The sequence below is a fragment of the Tamandua tetradactyla genome, chromosome 12, assembly GCF_023851605.1.
Source record: "Tamandua tetradactyla isolate mTamTet1 chromosome 12, mTamTet1.pri, whole genome shotgun sequence".
Lineage (NCBI taxonomy): Eukaryota > Metazoa > Chordata > Mammalia > Pilosa > Myrmecophagidae > Tamandua > Tamandua tetradactyla.
The window spans coordinates 10643048-10656713 of record NC_135338.1 but is presented as its reverse complement, the minus strand read 5'-3'; the positions used below and the strand labels follow the sequence as shown (position 1 = coordinate 10656713).

Genomic DNA, 13666 nt, shown 5'->3' with positions numbered 1-13666 from the left:
TTGAGCTATGCCCATTCTCACTTTTTCATGTTGGAAGGGGCTGTCAGTAATATGGGACAGAAGGATGGAACTAGTTGATGTTCTGGAGAGACATAACTATAGGTAGGCTAAGCTTCTCTGCTACATAAATAAGCTTCACAAAAGCAAGCCTCAAGATCAAGGGCTTGGCCTATTGACCTGAGAGTACTAATGTTTGTGACAGTATCATGGGTTTCCCTGGTTGTTTAAGTTTGTTAGCTCCATTTTTTTTTCCCCATCCATCAAGGAACTTTGCCAATACTTTTTTTTTTTTAGGTTAATACTGTTTAACTTCAGACACATATCAGTATTCTAAACACACACAAAAATAACAGAACATTGCAAATTGTGTTCTTTTTCCTTTTTTATTAATTTTTTAATTAAAAAATATATAACAGCAAACACAAATGTTCTTAACATATGATCATTCCGTTCTACATATATAATCAGTAATTCACAATATTATCACATAGTTGCATATTCATCATCATAATCATTTCTTAGAACATTTGCATCAATTCAGAAAAAGAAATTAAAAGACAACAGAAAAAAATTCATACATACCATACCCCTTACCCCTCCCTTTCACTGATCACTAGCATTTCAATCTACCAAATTTATTTTAACATTTGTTCCCCCTGTTCTTTATTTTTATTCTGTATGTTTTACTCATCTGTTGATAAGGTAGATAAAAGGAGCATCAGACACAAGGTTTTCACAATCACATAGTCACATTGTGAAAGCGATATTATATCTACATTTTCAGGCAGTTCCCTCTAGCCTCTCCATTACATCTTGACTAACAAGGTGATACCTATTTAATGCAAAAGAATAACCTCCAGAATAACCTCTCAACTCTGTTTGGAATCTCTCAGCCATTGACACTTTATTTTGTCTCATTTTGCTCTTACCCCTTTTGTTCGAGAAGGTTTTCTCAATCCCTTAATGCTGAGTCCCAGCTCGTTCTAGGATTTCTGTCCCAAGTTGCCAGGAAGGTCCACACCCTTGGGAGTCTTGACTCACATAGAGAGGGGGAGGGCAATGAGTTTACTTGTCATGTTGGCTAAGAGAGAAAGGCCACATCGGAGGAACAAAAGAGGTTCTCTTGTGGGTGACTCCTAGGCCTAATTTTAAGTAGGTTTGACCTATCCTTTGTGGGTTTAAGTTTCATATGAACAAACCCCAAGATTGGGGCTCAGCTATTGCTTTGGTTGTCCCCACTGCTTGTGAGAATATCAAGACTTCTCCACTTGGGGAAGTTGAATTTTCCCCCTTTCTCACCATTCCCCCAAGGGGACTTTTCAAATACCTTTTTACTCATTGTTCAAATTACTCAGGGATTTATAGGGGCATCACTCTGAACAAACATATAAAATTTTATGCCCTACTCAAGGTTCCATGTACTTATCGTGTTCATTTAAGCTGTCCACATAAGTTACATTAAGAACTGCACTAGTCAAAATATAAATTTTGTACCAAATAAACATATTTTGCTTTAGTCTAGTGTCACATATGTTAAAATTTTAAAATATTAATTGCTGTCTATTTTCAACACCCTACAGTAATGATACCCCTTTGTTCTTCCTCATGCAAAAGCATTTTTTAATTTGCACATTTAATCACTATCATTATACACTCTACGCATTCCTAGATTATGCCATCTCAGTCTTTATCATATATCTTTCCCTATGATTTCATTTGTGCCCCCAGCACAATGAAAGATGAAATCCTTCTATCTCTCACATTCAGCTTCATTCATTGTTCCAACATAATTGTATTACAGTTAGGTAGTATTCTGCTATCCATTTCTGAGTTTTTACAATCAATTCTATTGCACAATCTGTATCCCTTCAGCTCCAATTACCCGATATCTTACCCTATTTCTATCCTCTGATGGTCTCTGTTGCCAGTGAAATTCTCCAGGTTTATTCACTAATGTCAGTTCATATCAATGAGACCATACAGTAATTGTCCTTTTGTTTCTGGTAATCTCACTCAGCGTAATGTCCTCAAGGTCCATCCATGTTGTTGCATACTTCATAACTTTATTCTGTCTTACAGCTGCATAATATTCTATCATATGTATACATCACAGCTTGTTTAGCCACTTGTCTGTTGATGGACGTTTGGCTGCTTCCTTCTCTTGGCAGTTGTAAATAATGCTGCTATAAACATTGCTGTATAAATGTCCATTTGTGTCCTTGCCCTTACGTCCTCTGAGTAGATACCTAGCAGTGGTATTGCCAGGTCATATGGCAATTCTATACTTAGCTTCCTGAGGACCTGCCAAACTGCCTTTGACAGCGGTTATACCATTTAACATTCCCACCAACAGTGGATAAGTGTGCCTCTTTTTCCACATCCTCTCCAGCACTTGTTGTTTTCTGTTTTGCAAATTGTGTTTTAAGTACATATGATTCTTAAACTTTGGTGCAGTAGCTCTTCGGAAGCTGACAGTGGTTTTTTGAAAAACAGTTTTAAGACTACTGCACTTAACTAAAAACTATACAAACACTTATCATGCTAACTGATCCCCTCTCCCCTTTCTACAGCTACTAATGGCAATAGAATGCTGTATCACTATATACAAAAACAGGACAATCTGAAGCTAAATGGATACCCACTGCACTGTCAGCAGGTCCAGCTTCCCAGTGCACCCCCTGAGTTGCGGCCCTGTCGGGAGGCATCTCTGCCACTGCCTCAATGCTGAGCAGGGACCATCCAAGAATTTCCCTTGTTTCATTCTTTTTTACAAACTATAGATATGTACAGTTGATAACAGAATTTCTCACCAAAAACCATAGTTAACACTACCTTACAAATTAGAAAACAAACAAAACTGCCAGAAACATCTTTCAATGCCTTGTCATGTCAATATCATAGTGCACAGAGTGAGGAGAATAACAGTGGGCCTTTTCATTTTAAAAATGTTTGGAAACATGTATAATTGTCATACAGTATCAGCATGCTTTCAATACCCATGGCCACTCCATGTAAACCACTGAAATTTCTAGAGCACTTTGAAAGACTATGATAGAATTATGATACAATTTTGTAATTAAAACCTAATGAGGGCAACAGACATATCTCAGATAAGAAACGTGCCCAGTGCGTTGCTCCTTTCTCTAAGGTATTCATAAGGAGACAGGGCAACAGTTTTTTATTCTTTCCCCTCTCCTCCTTCTGCTTGACTTCCCCCTCCTCCTCGTCATCTTCCTCTTCCACCTTTTTCCTGACAACTTAAGTGGAACCCTTTGCGCCATCAAACTTCCCTTTAGTCTTACAGTCAGCAACGTCGTTCTTATACTTATCCTTCCGTTTTGCCACCTTATTGGTGTAAGACTGCTTTTTATTGTCACTCAGGTTATTCCACATCTCACCCAGCTTTTTGGCCATATCTCCAAAAGAGATGCCAGAGTTTGTGTTTGATCATGGGGCAGAATTCTGAACAAAAGAGGAAAATAGTTACCGTTTTGGAGCATTAGGATCTTTCTTCTTCTTGTTTCCCTTAGCTGGCCCATAATCCTTCATTTTCTGATCATAGCATACTTTGTCCTTTGCCATTTCATGAAATTTAGATTTCTCCTTTCTGGACATTTTCTTCCACCTCTCAGAGCACTTCTTGGAAAACTCTGCAAATTTGACAGAGACCTTGGGGTTTTTCTTCTTATGTTCCTCTCTGCACAAGGTACAAAGAAGGCATAAGCAGACATCTTGTCCTTTGGTTTCTTGGGATCAACTTTAGCCTTCCTGATTGTATAGTTCCTCAGTCTACCAATACTTTTTGATTATCTGCTTAACATACTCTGGGATGCATCTAGGTATTATATTAAGGTATACAGAATTACAGGCCCTCATTCTCATTCTGAGCTCCTTATGTTTGGATTTTTTACATGATCTATCCAGATAAGTTGAGTTAGATTATGTTCTACAGAGAATTTAGACAGTGTCTGGATTTTAGAACTTCACCTCCTCTATGAGACGGGTTTATTTTGTCCAGAATGTATTTTCTGATTTCTCTTTTAATTTCTTCCTTGACCCACTGATTGTTTAAGAGTATATTGTTTAGCCTCCATACATTTGTGATTTTTACAACCTTCTGCCTCTTATTGATTTCACCTTCATTCCGTTATGATCTGAGAAAGTGTTTTGATTAATTTCAGTCTTTTAAAATTTATTTAGACTTGCTTTGTGATCCAACATATGGTCTTTTCTGGAGAATGATCCTTGAGCAGTTCAGAAAAATGTATATCCTGCAGTTACAAAATGTGTATCCTGCTGTTATGGGGTGTAATGTTTTGTAAATATCTGCTAAGTTTAGTTTATTCACTGTATTAATCAAAACTGTTTCCTATTTGATCCTCTGTCTAGATTTTGTATTCATTGATGAGAGTGGTATATTGAAGTCTCCAACTGTTATTATAGAGGTGTCTACTTCTCTGTTTAGTGTTGTCAGTGTATGCCTAAATATTTGTTACTGTTATGTCTTCTTGATGAATTGTTCCTTTTGTTAATACATAGTGCCCTTCTTTGTCTCTTTTAATTGTTTTGCATTTGAAATATAATTTGTTGGATATTAGTATAGCTACCCCTGCTTTTTTCTGGTTGGTTGTTTTGTGGAATATCTCTTTTGAGCCTTTCAGTTTCAATGTATTTTTATTCTTGGGTCTAAAGGGAGTCTCTTTAGATAGCATAGAGGTGAGTCCTGTTTTTTAATCCAGTATGCCAGTCTGTATCTTTTGATTGGGGAGTTTAATCCATTAAAATTTAATGTTATTACTGAAAAGACAGTACTTTTTTCTTCCATTTTCTCATCTGGATTTTATGTGTTATGGCAGTTTGAAACTGTTGTGTACCCCCCAAAAAACATGTTCATTAATCCTCATTTAAAATTATAGGGATCTTTTTTATTAAGTTGTTTCCATGGAGATGTGATGCCACTGAATTGTGGGTGGCACCTTTTGATAATGTGATTTCCATGGAGATATGTCTCCATCCATTCAAGGTGGTCACTTACTGAAGTCCTTTAACAGTGAACCAATTTTGAAAAAGCTTTAGAGCTGACACATAATAGAGATGTTTGGAGATGCAGAAAGGAAATGCCTCTTGGGGAAGCCATTTGAAATGAGAAGCCAGGAAAAAAATCCAGCAGATGTCACCATGTGAATTCCTAGCTGACAGTGAAATCTTGAATTTCATTAGCCCTTTCTTGAGTCAAGGTATCTGTCTCTGAATACCTTAGTTTGGACATTTTTATGTCCTTAGAACTGTAAACTTGTAACTTAATAAATACCCTTTATTAAAGTTCATGCATTTGTGGTATATTGCATTTCCAGTAGCATTAACAAACAGATTTTGGTACCAGAGAAGTGGGGTGCTACAGATTGCAAATACTAAACATGTCGGAATGACTTTTTAAATGAATAAGGGGAATATTCTAGAAGAGTTTTTAGGACCTTGATAGAGAAATCCTAGAATGCTTTGAAGAGACTGTAGAAATGTATAGTCTAAAGATACCTCCAATGAAGATTTAGAAAGAAATGATGACAGTGTTGTTGCAAACTGGAAGGAAGGTGTGTTAACTAGTAAGTTGCTGGAATGCAGTATACCGAACTAGAACACCTTTTAAAAAGGGGAATTTAATAAGTTACATGTTTACAGTTCTAAGGAAGTGAAAGTGTGCAGATTATGGCACCAACAAGAGGTTACCTTTACTCAAGAAAGGCCGGTGGATCAGGAACACCTCTGTCGGCTGGGTGGTCATGTGGCTGGCCTCTGCTGGTCCCTTGCTCCTGGGCTCCGTTGCTTTCAGCCTCTGTTCCTATGAAGGTTTCTCACTTAACTTCTCTAGGGCTGGCTTTCATCTCTTGGCTTCCCTTGGCTCTCTCCAGGTTCTGGCTTGCTTAATATCTTCTGGTCATGACAGCTAGGCTCCAAGCATCTCCATACATCCATGTCTCTGTTCTCTACATGTCCACATTGTGTCAGCTCTGCTCTGAGGCTTCTGGCATTTTTCTTGTTTCTCTCATTTCCAAAATATTTCCTCTTTTATAGAATTCCAGTAAACTAATCAAGACCTACCTGGAATGGGTGGAGTCACATCTCCATATAATAAAAAGTTAACACCCACAATTGGATGTGTCACATCTCCGTGGAGATACTCTAAAAATTCCAACATACATTATTGTATCAGGAATAAAAGAAACAGCTGCCTCCACAAGATCGAATCAGGATTAAAACATGGCTTTTTTGGGGTATAATATTTTCTGTCCAGCACAGAAGGTGATCCTTGTTTTAAAGTGGCAGAGAATTTGGCAAAATTGACTGCTGGTTTTGGATTGAAGGCAGATTTTAAAAACCATGAATTTGGATATTTAGCTAAAGACATTTCTGAACTAAATATGGAAATTGCAGCCTGACTTCTCCTTGCAGCTTACAGTAAAATGCGACAGGAACAAGATAAGCCGAGAACTGAACTCTTGGGTACAAAGAAACCAGAAATTTGTGGTCTGGAAATTCTGGGTTTCCAGAAAGGGAAACTCCAGAGAATAGTGCCCCACATGAGGATTTAACCAAACATGGAACCCGTGAGTCATTTCTGAAAAAGCCAGGATTGGAGATGGAATAGGTAGTTGAAGAACATAATGATAAATATGAACTTCGACCACGTGACCAGTTACAGAAACGAGAACTGTAATGGTATGAATATTTCTTCCTTGCTTTGTAATAAGTTTGTTTGTATTTGTACATAAAGCAAATATCTTTGTTTTCCTCTCTATCTTATCCCCTTTATCACATTGGCATAAGTTGTATTGTTCATGTTATAGTATTTAAGTTTATAGTTTTTAAGATAGAGGATATCAAGTTTAAGGGTGAATATTACCCAAGGACCTGCACCCTATTCTGGAGATATTTAGTGTTTCTGGTTGTATGCAGGACAGTTGAGTCTTGTTAGGCTAATAAAGAAATGTCTGTTGTTATTTTTTATTTAGAGGTTAAATATGGTTTAAGGTGATGTGTATAGCTGCCAAGTTGATAAGAGGTGGATTGTGATGGTTAGGTTCATGTCTCAGCTTGGCCAAGTGATAGTTTCTGATTGTCTGGCCAAGCAAGCACTGGCCTATCTGTTGTTGTGAGGACATTTCATGACTTAAATCGTGAGCATGTTTGTCACATCCATTGCTGATTACTTCTGCAGTCAGCTAAGGGGAGTGGTTTCTGCAGTGAATGACAATATAATTACCTGAAGGCTTATTAAAATAAATTCAGAAGAGAGAATCTCTCTGCTTCAGTCAGCCAGTCTCAACCCGGGGAGCTTGTTGAGGACCTTCAATTGGAGCTGCCAACTCGCTTCCTGCTCTCTAGATTTTGGACTCTTGCATCCCCATGGTTGCATGAGACAGTTCTATAAATCTTATACTTACAGATATCTCCTGTTGGTTCTGTTTCTCTAAAGAACCCTGACTAATATGTATGTCATACCTTATTTTTTCTCTTTTTATCCTTACTGATAGTCTTCATTTCTACATTCTTCTCCAGACACCTTTCTTTATCTTTTCTGTCTGTAGTGCTCCCTTTAGTATTTCATGTGGACCCCATCTCTGATTCACAAACTCTCTCAGTGACTGTTTGTCTTAAAATATTTTAAACTATGCCTCATTTTTGAAGTACGCTTTTGCCAGATATGGAATTCTTCATTGACAGTTTTTCTTTTTCAGTATCTTAAATATATCATACCACAGCCTTCTCTCCTCCTGGTTTCTGCTGAGAAATTCGCATAGTCTAATCAAGCTTCCCTTGTATGTGATGGATTGTGTCTTTCATGCTTTCAGAATTTTGTTTTTTTGTGTGTGTGTGACAGTTTAATTAATAAGTGTCTTGGAGTAGGTCTATGTAGATCTGTTTTGTTTGGGTTATGCTGCACTTCTTGGATGTGTAAATTGATGTCTTTCATAAGAGATGGGAAATTTTCTATGATAATTTTGTCCATTATTCCCTCCGCTCCCTTTCCCTTCTCTTCTTCTGAGATACTCGTAACATATGTATTCATGTGCTTCATGTTGTCATTTAATTCCTTGAGACCCTGCTCATATTTTCCCATTCTTTTCCCTATGTGTTCTTTTTTGTTTAGGATTTTAGATACTGTCCTCTAGTTCATTAATTCTTTCTTCTGCTTCTTTTAATCTGCAGTTGTAGGTCTCCATATATCTTTTCTTGTGTGTTTCATTCCCATAAGTTCTGTCTTTCTTTCTTTCAAGCTTTTAAGTTCCTCTTTTTGGTCACCCAGTGTTGTCTTTATGTGATTACTCTCTTTTGCCATATTGTCCTTCAACTTGATTTGATTTTTTACTTGATGTAACGTGTTTGGTTGAACGTTAATTAGTTGTCTCACCTCCTTAATCTCATTTGAAAGTGTTAGTTTGTTCCTTTGACTGGGCCATATCTTCATTTTTCCTAGTATGACTCATAATTTTTTGTTGGTACATAGGCATCTGATTTCCTTGATTGATTTATTTTGGAGGTTGTTTTCATTCTTTTCTTGTTTGTTGGCTTTGTCCTCATTTTTTTTGGCATTCAGTTTGACTTTGCAGATCTGTCATAGCTTCTGTTTAACTTCTGAATTTTTCAGCTCTTGGTTTTCAGGTTTTGGCCCTGCCTATATTAAGGTAGGCTTTTTTAACTATAAATTCCCCTCTCAGCACTGCCTTCGGTGCATCCCATAAGGTTTTTTTGGCACCCGAACAGGGACCCCATAAGTTTTGATATGATGTAGTCTCATTTTCATTTGTCTCCTGGTATTTATTGATGTATCTTGCAATTTCTTCTTTAACCCACTGATTAAGAATGTATTGTTTAACCTCCACTTGTGAAATATTTGTGAAAGTTTCATTTCTTTGTTAGTTATTGATTTCCAGGTTCATTCCATTGTGAAAGAGGAAGTGCTTTGAATAATTTCAATCTTTTTAAATTATTAAGATCTGTTTTGTGCCCTTGCATGTGGTCTATCCTGGAAAATGTTCGGTGAGCACTAAGGAAGAATGTATATCCTGGTGTTTGGGGATGCAATGATCTATATATGCCTGTTACATCTAACTCACTTACCATATATATCGTTTAGTTAGGTTCTCTGTGTCCTTATTGATCCTCGGGTTTTTCTGTCTAAAGAAGAGAGTGGTGTATTGAAGTCTCTCACTGTCACTGTGGAAATATCTATTGCTCCCTTCAGTTTGCCAGTGTTTGCCTCATGTACTTTCGAGCTACTTGATTGGGTGCATAAACATTTATGATGGTTATTTCTTCTTGGTGAATAGTCCCTTTTATTAATATATAGTATCCTTCCTTGTCTCTTCTGACATCTTTGCATTTAAAGTATATTTTTTAAAAATGTTTTTATTTTTGAGAAATCTTAACACATATACAGTCCATCCATAGTATGCAATTAGTGACTCATAGTATCATCACATAGTTGTGTATTCATCACCATGATTGTTTTTAGAACATTTGCATCTACTCCAGAAAAAGAAATTAAAAAAAAAAAAGAAAAAACTCATACGTCCTATGCCCTTTACCCCTCCCTCTCATTGACCACTAGTATTTGTCTACCCAATTTTTTATCCTTTATTAGCCCCTATTTTTTATTTGTACTCATCTATCAATACCCTGGATAAAAGAAGATCAAACAGAAGGTTTTCGCAATCACATGGCCACATTGTGAAAGATATATGGTTTTACAGTCATCTTCAAGAATCAAAGCTGCTGGAACACAGCTCAACAGTTTCAGGTACTCCCCTCTAGCCATCCAATACACAATAAACTAAAAAGGGATATCTATATAATGTGTAAGAATAAACTCCAGGATAATCTCTTGACTCTGAAATCTCTCAGCCACTGAAACTTTATGTTGTCTCATTTCTCTCTTCCCCCTTTTGGTCAAGAATGCTTTCTCAGTCCTATGATGCCAGGTCCTGGTTCATTCTGAAGTCCTGTCCCATGTTGCCAGGGAGAGTTACACCCCTGGGAATCACGTCCCATTTAGGGGGGAGGGTAGTGAGTTCACCTGCCAATTTAGCTTGTAGAGAGAAACCACATCTGAGCAACAGAAGCGGTTCTCTGGGGGTGACTCTTAGGCATAATTATAAATAGGCTTAGCTTCTCATTTGTAGGAATAAGCTTCATAGGAGTGAGCCCCAAGATTAATGGCTCAGCCTATTGAATTTATTGACCCCATTGTTTATGAGAATATCAAGAATTTCCCAGATGGGAAAGTTGAACATTTCCTCCTTTCTCCCCAGTCCCACAAAGGGGACTTGGGAAATAAATTTTTATTCTCTGCCCACATTACTCTGGGATATTTAGGGGCATCACACTAACCTGTACAAACCAACAAGAGCTCATGCCCTGTTCAAGACTCCATGTACTTATGGTGTTTAACTAACCTGATCATACAAGTTAAATTAGATAATGTGCTACCTAAAATATAAATTTTGCACCAAATAAACATCTCTCCCTTTGGTCTCACACAAAAATTGAAGTTTTAGAGTGTGGACCATATCATCCTTTACCCTGTATTCTAATTTACCATAGTCCTGTCCAGATCAGCTTCATTCATGTCTCTAGCTGAAGTCTGATCACTTTTTCAACTTTTTCAAAGTTGCTGTATTGATTAATACTGATTTTCATAGCTTTGGTGCTCTAAACTCAGAGTCTCAGGTGTCATGTAAATACCCAGAGTTTCAGGAACAACTGAATTATACATAAATAGTTCAGTATCTCAGAATTTAGGGAAAAACAGCTACAACTCCTGAATATATGTGACTGCTGTTGTAAAAGCTGACAATCTAGGACCATTTTCAATAAGTCCCAACCTAATAACCCACATTCTCAACTTCAGTTCTCCGTGTTTGTATATTATAGTTAGTCCACATGAGTGAGGCATGATAATATTTGTCTTTGTTTCTGCCATTTCATTCAACATACTGTATTTAAGTTTCCTTCACCTAGTTGTATGCTTCATAATAAAGTGTATTTTATCTGATTTTAGTATGGCTGATTTTAGTATATTCTTTATTTTGGTTACAACTTGTATGGAATATTTTTCCTTCCTTTCGCTTTCAGCCTGTTTGTATCCTTGGTTCTAAGATGAATCTCTTGTGTAAAGCATATTCATGGATCATATTTTTTAATCCATTCTGCCAATCTATCTTTTAATTGGGGAGTTTAATCCCTTAACATTAAAAGTTATTGGTATAAAGGCAGTTCTAGGTTCATCTATCTTACACTTTGGTTTTTATTTGTCAGATCTCTTTTTTTCTCTGTCTTTTAAGCTACCCATACTAATACTTTTCAGTTCTGTGTGCTCCTTCAGACATCTCTTTTCTGTTTTTTTTTTTTTTTCAGCCAACAGAACTCCCATGTATTTCTTACGGGACAGGCCTCTTGTTAACAAATTCTCTCAGCATTTGTTTATCTGTGAAATTTTTAAACTCTCTCTCACTTTTTTTTTTGCATGGCAGGCACCGGGAATCGAACCCGGGTCTCAAACATGGCAGGTGAGAACTCTGTCTGCTGAGCCACCATGGCCCGCCCTCTCCCTCACTTTTTTTTTTTTTTTCACATGGGCAGGCACCATCGAACCGGGGTCCTCTGGCATGGCAGGCAAGCATTCTTGCCTGCTGAGCCACTGTGGCCCGCCCTCCCTCACTTTTGAAGGACAGCTTTACTCAATAATGAATTCTTGCCTGGCAGTTTTTCTCCTTCAGAATCTTAAATATATTATACCACTGTCTTCTCCACCCCCATGGTGCCTGATGAGTAGCCAGTGCTTGGTCTTATGTGGCTTCCCTTGAATGTGATGGTTTGCTTTTTTCCCTTGCTCCTTTTCAGCATTTGACAGTCTGATTAATATGTGTCTTGGAGTGGGTCTATTTGGGTTTATTCCTTTTGGAGTTTGTTGGGCTCCTTTGCCTTGCATGTTTATAAGGTTTGGGAAGTTTTCCCCAATTAACTCCTCAAGTATCTTCCTAGGACTTCCTAGGATTTTTCTTTTCCTTCTTTGACACCATTCTTCTATTTGCATGATTTGTGCTGTCAATCAGTTCCCTGAGATCCAATTCAAATGTTTCCATCTTTTTCACCATTTTCTCTTTTTTGCATTTGAATTCAGTTACTTTGTCCTCAGTTCGCTTATTCTTTCTTCTGCCTCTTCAGTCTGCTCTTGTGTTTTTCTAGGATAGTTTTAATTTGATCTTCAGTATCTTCCATTTCTGTAAGACCTGTTATTTTTCTGTTTGCTCTTTCAAATTCTTTTTTATGCACTTCTAGTGTCTTTTTGATACCCTTTATTTCATTAGACAACCCATTGAATTTATTTAGATTTGTTTAAATACCTTTGATTAGTATCAAATTCTGCCTCCTCTGGATTTTTAATTTGGTCAATTGACTCTGCTATATCTTTTTGAATCTTCATGTGCTTTGGCATTTTTTTGTTGGATTTTTGGCATTTGATTCTTTTGATAAAGTTATTTTGAAAGTTGGTTTCTCTTGCTCATATAAGATTTTGTAGATACTTGGGTTTACATTGAAGTCCTCCTTTGGCACTTGGTTTGTCAGTAATTCCATCCAAACTTGGGCTGGGTTCCCTACCCACAATTGTCCTAGGACTGCTCAGCTTTTTGCCAGCCAGCAAGATCTGGGTTTGCTTTAGGGCGTTCCTTTGATAGTTGCTCATCTGTATTTTTTTTTTTCAGTGAAAACTTGGCCAGGTTTCCATGTAGAGGATGTAAATAAGTTCCACTGGGCCTGGGATAGAGTTTGGACTAGATCTGAAAAGCCCTGTAATTCCACTGCTCTTTTTGGCCTGCCCAGCAAGTGGTGCTCTTTGATGACTTAATCATCATAAGAAGCTATCCACCTTCTGGGGCCCATGTGATGTCTGACCATCAGGGCTGCAACTGCGGGGGTCCTGTACACTCATTGTGCCAGCCAAATCTGACTCAGTGTGGGGCTAGGTCCCCTACTGTAGTTGCAGCAGAGGACTCCCCCAGCTACCTCAGTCTTTAGCTGTCCCCCAGGCAAGGATCGTGCCTCTTGCTGCTGCTTCCCTCATGAGGGTAGGGGCATGAGCACCACAGGGCTCAAAATACAGTCTCTTTCCACATTTTTTCAGACTTTTCACCCTTCGGTGACTTTGAGGCCTTGAAATGTCCTCCCTTGTCCCCTGGGTCCCCTAAAAGTTTGTGTTGTTTCTGCCTGGATACTTGCTGCTTTTAGGGAAGATTTTATGATCCCCTCCTTAGTTCTCCATTTTGGTAAGTCCTCCTTAACTGCCCTTTTGTATTCTGCCCACTCCAGCAACTAGGTCTTGCCATGGGTCTCTGTGGGCTTCTCTATTTCTGGATATAGGAGAGTATCTGTCTCACAGCTGTAAGAGATTGTATAGTCTGTGTCTCTGTTGGGGCACAACGAGGACCCCTCCTGGTTGCTGCTTCTGGGACTGAGCAAGCGGGAGGGGAAAGGACTGGCTGTTCCATGATGGTAAATTTTCTACCTGAAATTTTTTTTCCTTTGATTCAGCCACTTTGGGTTCCTTCTCCTATTCTGCCTTCCTCCAGAGTTCTGAGTGAGTGAGAATTGTCCTCTTTTTTGCTGA

The 13666-nt window shown here is 38.0% G+C and overlaps 1 protein-coding gene and 1 pseudogene across 9 annotated transcripts in view; one reads left to right on the top strand and one right to left on the bottom strand.

Annotated features, from left to right (window-relative positions):
- FBXO34 (F-box protein 34) overlaps positions 1–13666 on the top strand; it is a 154617-nt gene that overhangs the window by 74896 nt on the left and 66055 nt on the right. The gene's annotated exons all lie outside the window — the stretch shown is intronic.
- On the bottom strand, positions 3058–12484 carry LOC143652742 (high mobility group protein B3 pseudogene; annotated as a pseudogene).